Source organism: Solanum lycopersicum, chromosome 6, assembly GCF_036512215.1.
Source record: "Solanum lycopersicum chromosome 6, SLM_r2.1".
Lineage (NCBI taxonomy): Eukaryota > Viridiplantae > Streptophyta > Magnoliopsida > Solanales > Solanaceae > Solanum > Solanum lycopersicum.
The window spans coordinates 16,388,302-16,396,461 of NC_090805.1; the positions used below are offsets into that span (position 1 = coordinate 16,388,302).

An 8,160-nucleotide genomic window follows, 5' to 3' on the forward strand; every position below is an offset into this window, starting at 1 on the left:
ACTCGGATGAACCCTCCTACATTATATGGGTCTAAGGTTGATGAAGACCTTCAAGAATTCCTTAATGACGTCTACAAAGTGCTATATGCTATGGGGGTGACTTCAAGTGAGCAGGCGGAGTTGGCCTCATATTAACTCAAGGATGTGGCCCAAACTTGGTATGTGCATTGGAGGGACAATAGGTCGTTGGGGGTGGTCCAGTATCTTGGCAGATCTTTAAGGCGGCGTTTCTAGATCGATTCTTCCCTAAAGATATGAGGGAGGAGAAGGTAACAGAGTTCATCAATCTTTGCCAAGGAGGGAGGGGTGTTCAAGAGTACACTTTGTAATTTGTTAAGTTGTTCAAATATGCTCCTTCCTTAGTCTCCGATCCTAAAAAAAATTAGTCGTTTTGTGATGGGGGTGTCGGACGACTTACAAGAGGAGTGCCAATCAGCCGTGCTACATGACAACATGAACATTTCTTGTCTTATGGTTTATGCAAGAATGGTTTAGGAGGAAAGATATAAGAGGAAAATAAAGGGATGCTAATAGGGCTAGGTAATTTGATAGAGGATCCTCAAAGAATAGATTTGAGATACAAGATAAGCCTAAATTTAAGAAGTAGGGTTCAAATCAAGTCCCTACCAAATTCCCAAGAGCTAGTGGTGATAGGGTGTCTAAACCAAAATTTAAGAAGGGAAAAGGTTCTAATTAAGCAATGGAGAAGCCAACTTGTGGAAAGTGTGGTAAAAAGCACTATGGTAAGTGCCTTAAGGGGATAGATAATTGCTTTAGTTGTGGCAGGAGTGGTCACAAAATGAATGATTGTCCAAACTTGAAGAGTCATGACAAGGGTAGTAGCCAAGATCAAGTAAGTGGTTCTACTGATGCTCCCAAGAAGAACCGCCCGCCTCTATGCTCTCCGCTCTTGGGGTGAGCAAGAGACCTCTCCCAATGTGGCGACCGGTATGTTAAAAATCTTTACTCTTGATGTGTATGCTTTACTTGATTCGGATGCTACTTTGTCCTTTGTTACACGACTAGTAGCTAAAAAGTTTGATGTTCTACCTGATATTTTGCATGAGCCCTTTCTAGTGTCTACTCCAATGAGAGAGCCAGTTTTTGCTAAAAGACTTTATCAAAATTGCCTTGTTTGATTGCCCAATTGAGTTTCTTATGTCGATTTAGTAGAACTCGATATGCTTGATTTTCATATTATATTAGGTGTGAATTGGTTGCATGCATGTTTTGCATCCATTGATTGTAGCACAAGAGTGGTGAGGTTTAAATTGCCAAATGAACCCGTTATTGAGTGGAAGGGGGGGATTGTATTCCTAGACGTCTCATCATATCATGTCTAAACGCATGTAAAATGATCTCAAAGGGTTGTCTTTATCATATAGTAAGAGTCTAAGATTTGGATTCTGAAATTCCTCCTATTGATTTGGTCCGCGTAGTGTGTGAATGTCCGAAGGTTTTTCCTAATGACCTTCCCGGTAATCCTCCCAAATGGCAAAATGATTTTAGTATCGATTTACTGTCGAAAATAAATCCAATTTCAATACCTCCATATTGGATGGCTCCGGCATAATTGAAAGAGTGAAGGCTCAACTCAAGGATTTGCTTAACAAAGGCTTTATAAGCCCTAGTATATCCCAATGGGGTTCTCCGGTGTTACTTGTCAAAAAGCAGGATTAGTCTTTGAGAATGTTTATTGACTAATGTCATCTCAACAAGGTAACCATTAAGAATAAGTACCCTCTCCCTCGGATTGATGACTTATTTGACAAACTCCAAGGGGGAGTTACTTTTCAAAAATAGATTTGAGACAGGTATCATCAACTTAGTGTGAGAGGAGAAGATATATCGAAGACAAATTTTTGGACTAGGTATGGGCATTATGATTTCTTGGTCATGTCTTTCGGCCTCACTAATGCTCCGATGGCATTTATGGACCTAACGAATACAGTAATTTTAAATTACCTAGATTCATTTGTCATTGTCTTCATTGACGATATCTTCGTATATTCGGAGAATGAAGATCACATCGGTCACTTAAGGGTAGTGTTGCAAACCCTTAAGGAACATCAATTGTATGCCAAATATGGTAACTGCGAGTTTTGGTTGAGATCAGTTACTTTTCTTGGACATATCATTTCTAGTGAAGGAGTTGAAGTAGACCCACGAAAAATGGAAGCAATGAAAAATTGGCCTAGGCCATTAACTCCGACTAACATCAGGAGTGTCTTGGGTTTAGTAGGTTACTATCGGAGGTTCGTGGATAGTTTCGCATCCATTGCGTATCCTTTGACTACTTTGACACAAAAGAGAAGAAAATTTGAGTGGTCGGTGGCATGTGAGAAGAGTTTCAAATTATTGAAAGATAAGCTTACTTCTGCTCCGGTGTTGACCTTACCGGAGGGTACAAAGGGTTTTGTAGTGTATTGTGACGCATCCCGAGTGGGCTTGGGGTGTGTGCTTATGAAAAACAGAAAGGTGATAGCTTATGCCTCAAGGCAACTAAAGGTGCATTAGAAGAATTACCCCACTTATGACCTTAAATTAGCGTCCATGGTGTTTTCTTTGAAATTTTTGAGGCATTACTGTATGGGGTTCATGTGGATGTTTTAATCGATCATAGGAGTCTCCAATATGTGTTTACCCAAAAAGAGTTAAATCTCCGACAAGAAGGTGGCTTGAGTTGTTGAAAGATTATGATATGAGTGTCCTTTATCACCCCGACAAGACTAATTTAGTTGTGGATTCCCTAAGTCAGATGACTATGAGTAGTGTATCCCATCTTGATGAAGCCAAAAATAACCTATCAAGGGAAGTTCATAGGTTGGCTAGGTTAGGGGTGAGGTTTAAGAGTTCTTCGTATGGGGATGTCGTAGTTCATCATAAATCCGATTCATCGTTAGTGGTTGAGGAGAAGTCCAAACAACACCTTGACTTAGCCTTGATTGAGTTGAAAAAATTATGCTCTTGGCAAGATGAATGAATCGTTCTCCCTAGGGGAGGGTGGTGTGTTAAAATACCAAGGGAGATTGTGTGTTCCCGATGTAGACGGGTTGAGGGTTTGGATCTTAGAAGAAGCGCATAGGTCCAACTACTCAATTCATTTAGGGTCGAGAAAAATGTACAATGACCTAAGGGAAATATATTAGTGGAAAGGTCTAAAAAGGGACATAGCAGAATTTGTTGCTAAGTCTCGAAATTGTCAACAAGTAAATGCCGAACACCTAAAGTCGGGTGGCCTACTACAAGAAATCAAAATTCCAACTTGGAAGTGGCAAGACATCAATATGAACTTTGTAGTAGGTTTACCCCAGACCCAAAAGTCCAATGATTCCATATGGGTGATTCTTGATTGATTGACTAAAGTCGCTCGCTTTATGCTCGTTAAGTCTAAATATTCGGCGGACGATTACGCAAGAATTTTCCTAGATGAGTATGTGTGTCGCCATGGCATTCCGTTATCCATCATATTGGATCAGGGAGCACAATTCACATCTAGATTTTGAAGTGGGAGAGCCATCGTTTCTTGGTCCTGAGTTGATTTATAAGACTTTGGAAAATGTTTATATCATAAGGAACCGGTTGCAAACGGACTCCAGTCGGCAAAAGTCTTATGCCGATAATAGGATAATGGATTTGGAGTATGAAGAAGGTGATAAGGTTTATATAAAAATTTCACCAATGAAAGGGGTGGTTAGGTTTGGGAAGAAAGGGAAATTGAGTCCTCCTTATGTGGGCCCCTATGAAATCTTGCAAAGGGTTGGTAAGGTTGCCTATGAACCAAAACTACCAAGTGAATTCGCTTAGGTTCATTCGATTTTCCATGTTTCTATGTTGAAAAAGTGTATCAGTAATACCGAGTCCATTCTTTCTATTGAGGGTCTTGGTGTCAAGGATAACCTCTCTTACGAGAAAGTCTCGGTTCAAATTCTTGATAGGCAAGTCAAGAAGTTGAGGAATAAAGAGGTGGTTTTCATAATTGTTATGGAAAAATCAATTAGTTGAGAGTGATACATGGGAGGCCGAGGCCGATATGAAATCCCGTTATCCTCATATTTTTGAGAATTAAGGTTAGCCATTAATTTTAATTATATAATTATGATAAATTGTGTTTCTTGATTTGTGAGTGAAGTGTTACAAAAATGGCATTTTGAAAACTTCACAGTAAGTTTTACTGTGAACTCATTGTAATATTTCTATTAAAAACTTAAAATTTTGTTTTTTTCTTGTTTTGAGTTATGTTGTGCATTTTGATAAAGTGAGTCTTCATGAAATTATAAGTAGTATGTTGTTTAGTTGAACTTTGTGCTAATTGACTCATGTGATATATGTTGAGCTTATAAGTGTTATGAGAAGGAAATTCATCATGATGAAGTGGTTTGAGTCTTATGTGTGGTAATATGAGTTTTGATATTTGCTTTGTTGAAGTGATATGATATATGTTAAATCGATATTGTTGATTGGTTGGGCTGCTAGTCTTGGGTCTTTTTCTTCCTTTAAAAGAGTTTTAGTGTCATTCTGGGACGAACATTCCTAAGGGAGGGGGGATAATGTAGTTAACCTTGAAAATCAAAGACTCATGGTAAAGCCTAACATAGGTGGCATAAAGTCTAAACACTGTTTCTAAGTCCATTTTTAATTAAAATAGGTCATTTAGAAGGTTTAAGAACCAAAATGTCCAAAGACATCCCACAAGTTGGTTCAAAGAGATGTTTGTTTGCCTTAGCCTTTTTACAAATTTTTAGAAGTCGAAAATTTATGAAAATGGGTGGAAAGGTAGTTAATGGGTGTTTGAATTGTTTCATGATTGGAACATCAGGGTACGAATCCTTAATGACCAACCAAGAGATCTTGAGCATAATCCCTCCTGTTTGATACAACACTGCCTGACAATGTGTATCGACGGAGCAGACGAAGGTCCGTAAGTGGCCCGATGGGGAGTTGAGGACACCGTCATCCCATACTTATAAAGGTTGGAGGAAGCCTCACCTACAAAGTCTCAGAAGACGACAGAAGTGCAGGACGGAGGAAGGATTGTCCGTCGACCCACCGACGGACCGTCGACGGGGTCTTGTCGGTGAGGGTTGAATTTCACTGATGGATTTTAACAATTTCATTTTAATTAATTAAATGGTTTATGGTTTATTTAGTGATTAAAGGTAAACTAATTAAGTTAATTAACCCCCTCTATAAATACCCTTAACCCTCATTAACCTAAAGACATAACTCAAAATAAACTCTCTTCCTTCTCTCTTATTTCTCTCTACAAGAACCCACCATTGATAGGTTTGGAGGTTGTGAAAGGGTGGATTCTACATCTAATTGTTTAAAAACATTAAGGTATGGGTTCTATTCACCTTTGAGATCCTTTCCTCTAAGCGTTCCTATAAAATGGATTTTAAAAAGTTGAGTTTTCTTATGGGTTTCATTCAATTACGAAATTGAAGGTATGGATTCATTTACTAGTGAATTCTTAGGGTTATATTGAGTATATTTACAGTTAATTCAACTCTTTTATGATAATTTTTGAGTGTTTGGTCAAATTAAAGAACATGATCCTCTATCCTGAACCCTAGGTAGTGATCTTGACTTATGTTGTATGTTGATTATTCAATTGAGTTTGTTGTATATTACATTACTATCCTATATTGCTATTATGGTTAAATTAAGATGAATTGTAGGCCTATCATGCTAGTTCTTAAGATGTGATATAGTTTTATGTATTATAATGTGAAATTGCCTATGTATCTTGTCTCAAGTTGTGATGTAAAGATGAATTGTGGTATAGAGATGCAATTGGACTTGATATTCAATTGATTATCATTGTTTTATGATGTTAATCCACAAGTTGGGTTGATTTATGGGTTGATGGTAAGACCTTGATGATAATCTATGAGAAAGACTTGGTAAGTCTTAGGATCTCTATCTTTACTTCCAATTATTATTAATTGTTGTTAATCCATGATATTACATTAGAGTATGCATCATATTACAATTATAGGGTGGTATGACGTTGAATTGAAATGTCTTTACTATGTTGTGAGGTTGATTAAGGTTTATGTGCTATAAGGATGGTGAAAACTATCAAGGTGCCTTACAATGTTATGAAATGCTAAAGTGTTAACCTCAGTTATATGAATTGTGATGAAAGGACTTAAACTCATACAATTCATATTGAGATATTGATGATTATGATTATACAAGGGATAGACCCTACGGGCTAAAATAATTTATGTTTGATAATTAAAAGCTTTAATACATTTCAAAAAGGGACTCTAGCTTAGCACCGAGTAAACTAGATAGAGGAGTGTCTCTTACCACATAGGGTAGGTAGGAGCATTAAATTATTCTTGAGTTTGGAGATCATAATGCATGTTGCAGAAAGAGTATCCCAACTAAATATCCTAGTTCTTGAACTATGTTGCCCCTGTAGGAATACTAGCTAGTGGATCCATGTTTTGCTATGTTTTATGTTTTGGTAGTACCTTGGCAAGTAGTTCACCTTCTTTCGGTGTAGGATATAATCACACCAGATTCCATACTAGCTTATATGGTCTATGTCGGTAAGGTAAAGATGTTCCCCAAAAGTTAAAACGAATTAAAGAACTAGGAGTGTAGTTGGTGAGCAGAAAACAAAACCTACTCAGCACAGTGTTAGAGGTTTGAGAAGCCTGGGATTGACTCCCAACATATTAGCATGCCGGAGCACAACGGAACTAGAAGAGAATGTCAAGGAGAAAATTTCCCGGTTTTGCCATGTCCCGCTAGATAACATTATTACTCTTTATGATGTCTCAAATATTTGGCGAGTTCCTTTGCTTTTAAGAGATTAGAAGGCGCATGAAGCAATTCTCAATGTTCTGAATCTTTAAGGTGTTGCACAAGAACCTGCTTTGGGAGGATGGACATCTCGGGCTGCACTCTATGACAAGCTACAAGAGCCTGTAGAGTACCATGGTAGGAAAGTACATGTGGCTTTCAGATGCATAACTCTCCGTACTGAAGGCTATTGTGCATGCCTGTGTAGCTTGCCACAGGAAACTTTGTATAGATTCGATTGCAGCCAGTGACCTTGAGGATGAAACTTCTAGAGAGAATCCTAAGAATTATAAAAGTGAAGTTGTTGAAGGGGGCAAATGCTATCCTAGTTCCTGGGGGATTTGGTGACAGAGGTGTGGAGGGTAAAATCCTCGCTTCTAGATATTCCCGTGCAAACAGGATTCCGTTCCTTGGAATATGTCTAGGAATGCAAATTGCTGTAATTGAGTTTGTTCGACCCATTCTTGGATTGCTAGACACAAACAGTACAGAATTTGATCCCGACATCAGAATCCTTGTGTCATTTTTATGCCAGAGGGTTCAACAACTAATATGGGTGGTACAATGCGTCTTGGATATAGGAGAACATATTTTAAAGTTGAGGATTGTAAATCTGCAAAATTATATGGCAACCAGAGCTTTATAGATGAGAGGCATTGACACAGATATGAGTTGAACCCCAACATGGTGCAGCAACTTGAAGATGCTGATCTTTCTTTCACTGGCAAAGATGAAAGTGGTCACCGCATGGAGATTGTTGACCTGCCAAATCATCCTTACTTCATTGGAGTTCGATCTCATCCAGAATTTAAATCAAGGACAGGAACCCCTTCTGCCCTGTTCCTAGGGCTTATAGCCGCAGCAACTGGGCAACTCGAAACTTTGTTGAAGAAGGGCGTTCCCAAATCATGGAGTTTGAGCAATAGTATGTCTAGACTAAAATCACATCGATATGTAAATGGGACAAAGATGGCTAATGGATCATTAGATGGCATTTATTGCAACGGAAAAAAAAATCAAAGAACTTTAACCCTAACTTGGATAACCTAAGTGGTCTAGCTTAGTCTAGGTAAGGGTAGGGGACTCTACCGAGACATTGAACTAGTTAGTCTTCAGGGGAGTCTTAGGAGCAGTTTCTTATATGTTTTTGTTATATATATATATATGATGACCATGTTATAAATACTATATGTTGATTAGTTCATTTATGAATATTCCTTGGGTTATAATGATAATATAATATGAAATGTAAGCCTAGATGCCATGAAATGTAAAGTTAGACAGTGGCCATGTTTTCTTGTTGAGGATACTTGATTGATTAAGGTTATGGGGCTTTGCTTC

At 38.2% G+C, this 8,160-nt stretch overlaps 1 pseudogene; it reads left to right on the forward strand.

The window, feature by feature from the left end:
* Positions 1-700: 700 nt before the first annotated feature.
* LOC101247224 (uncharacterized) lies at positions 701-7,869 on the forward strand (annotated as a pseudogene).
* The last annotated feature ends 291 nt before the right edge of the window (positions 7,870-8,160 follow it).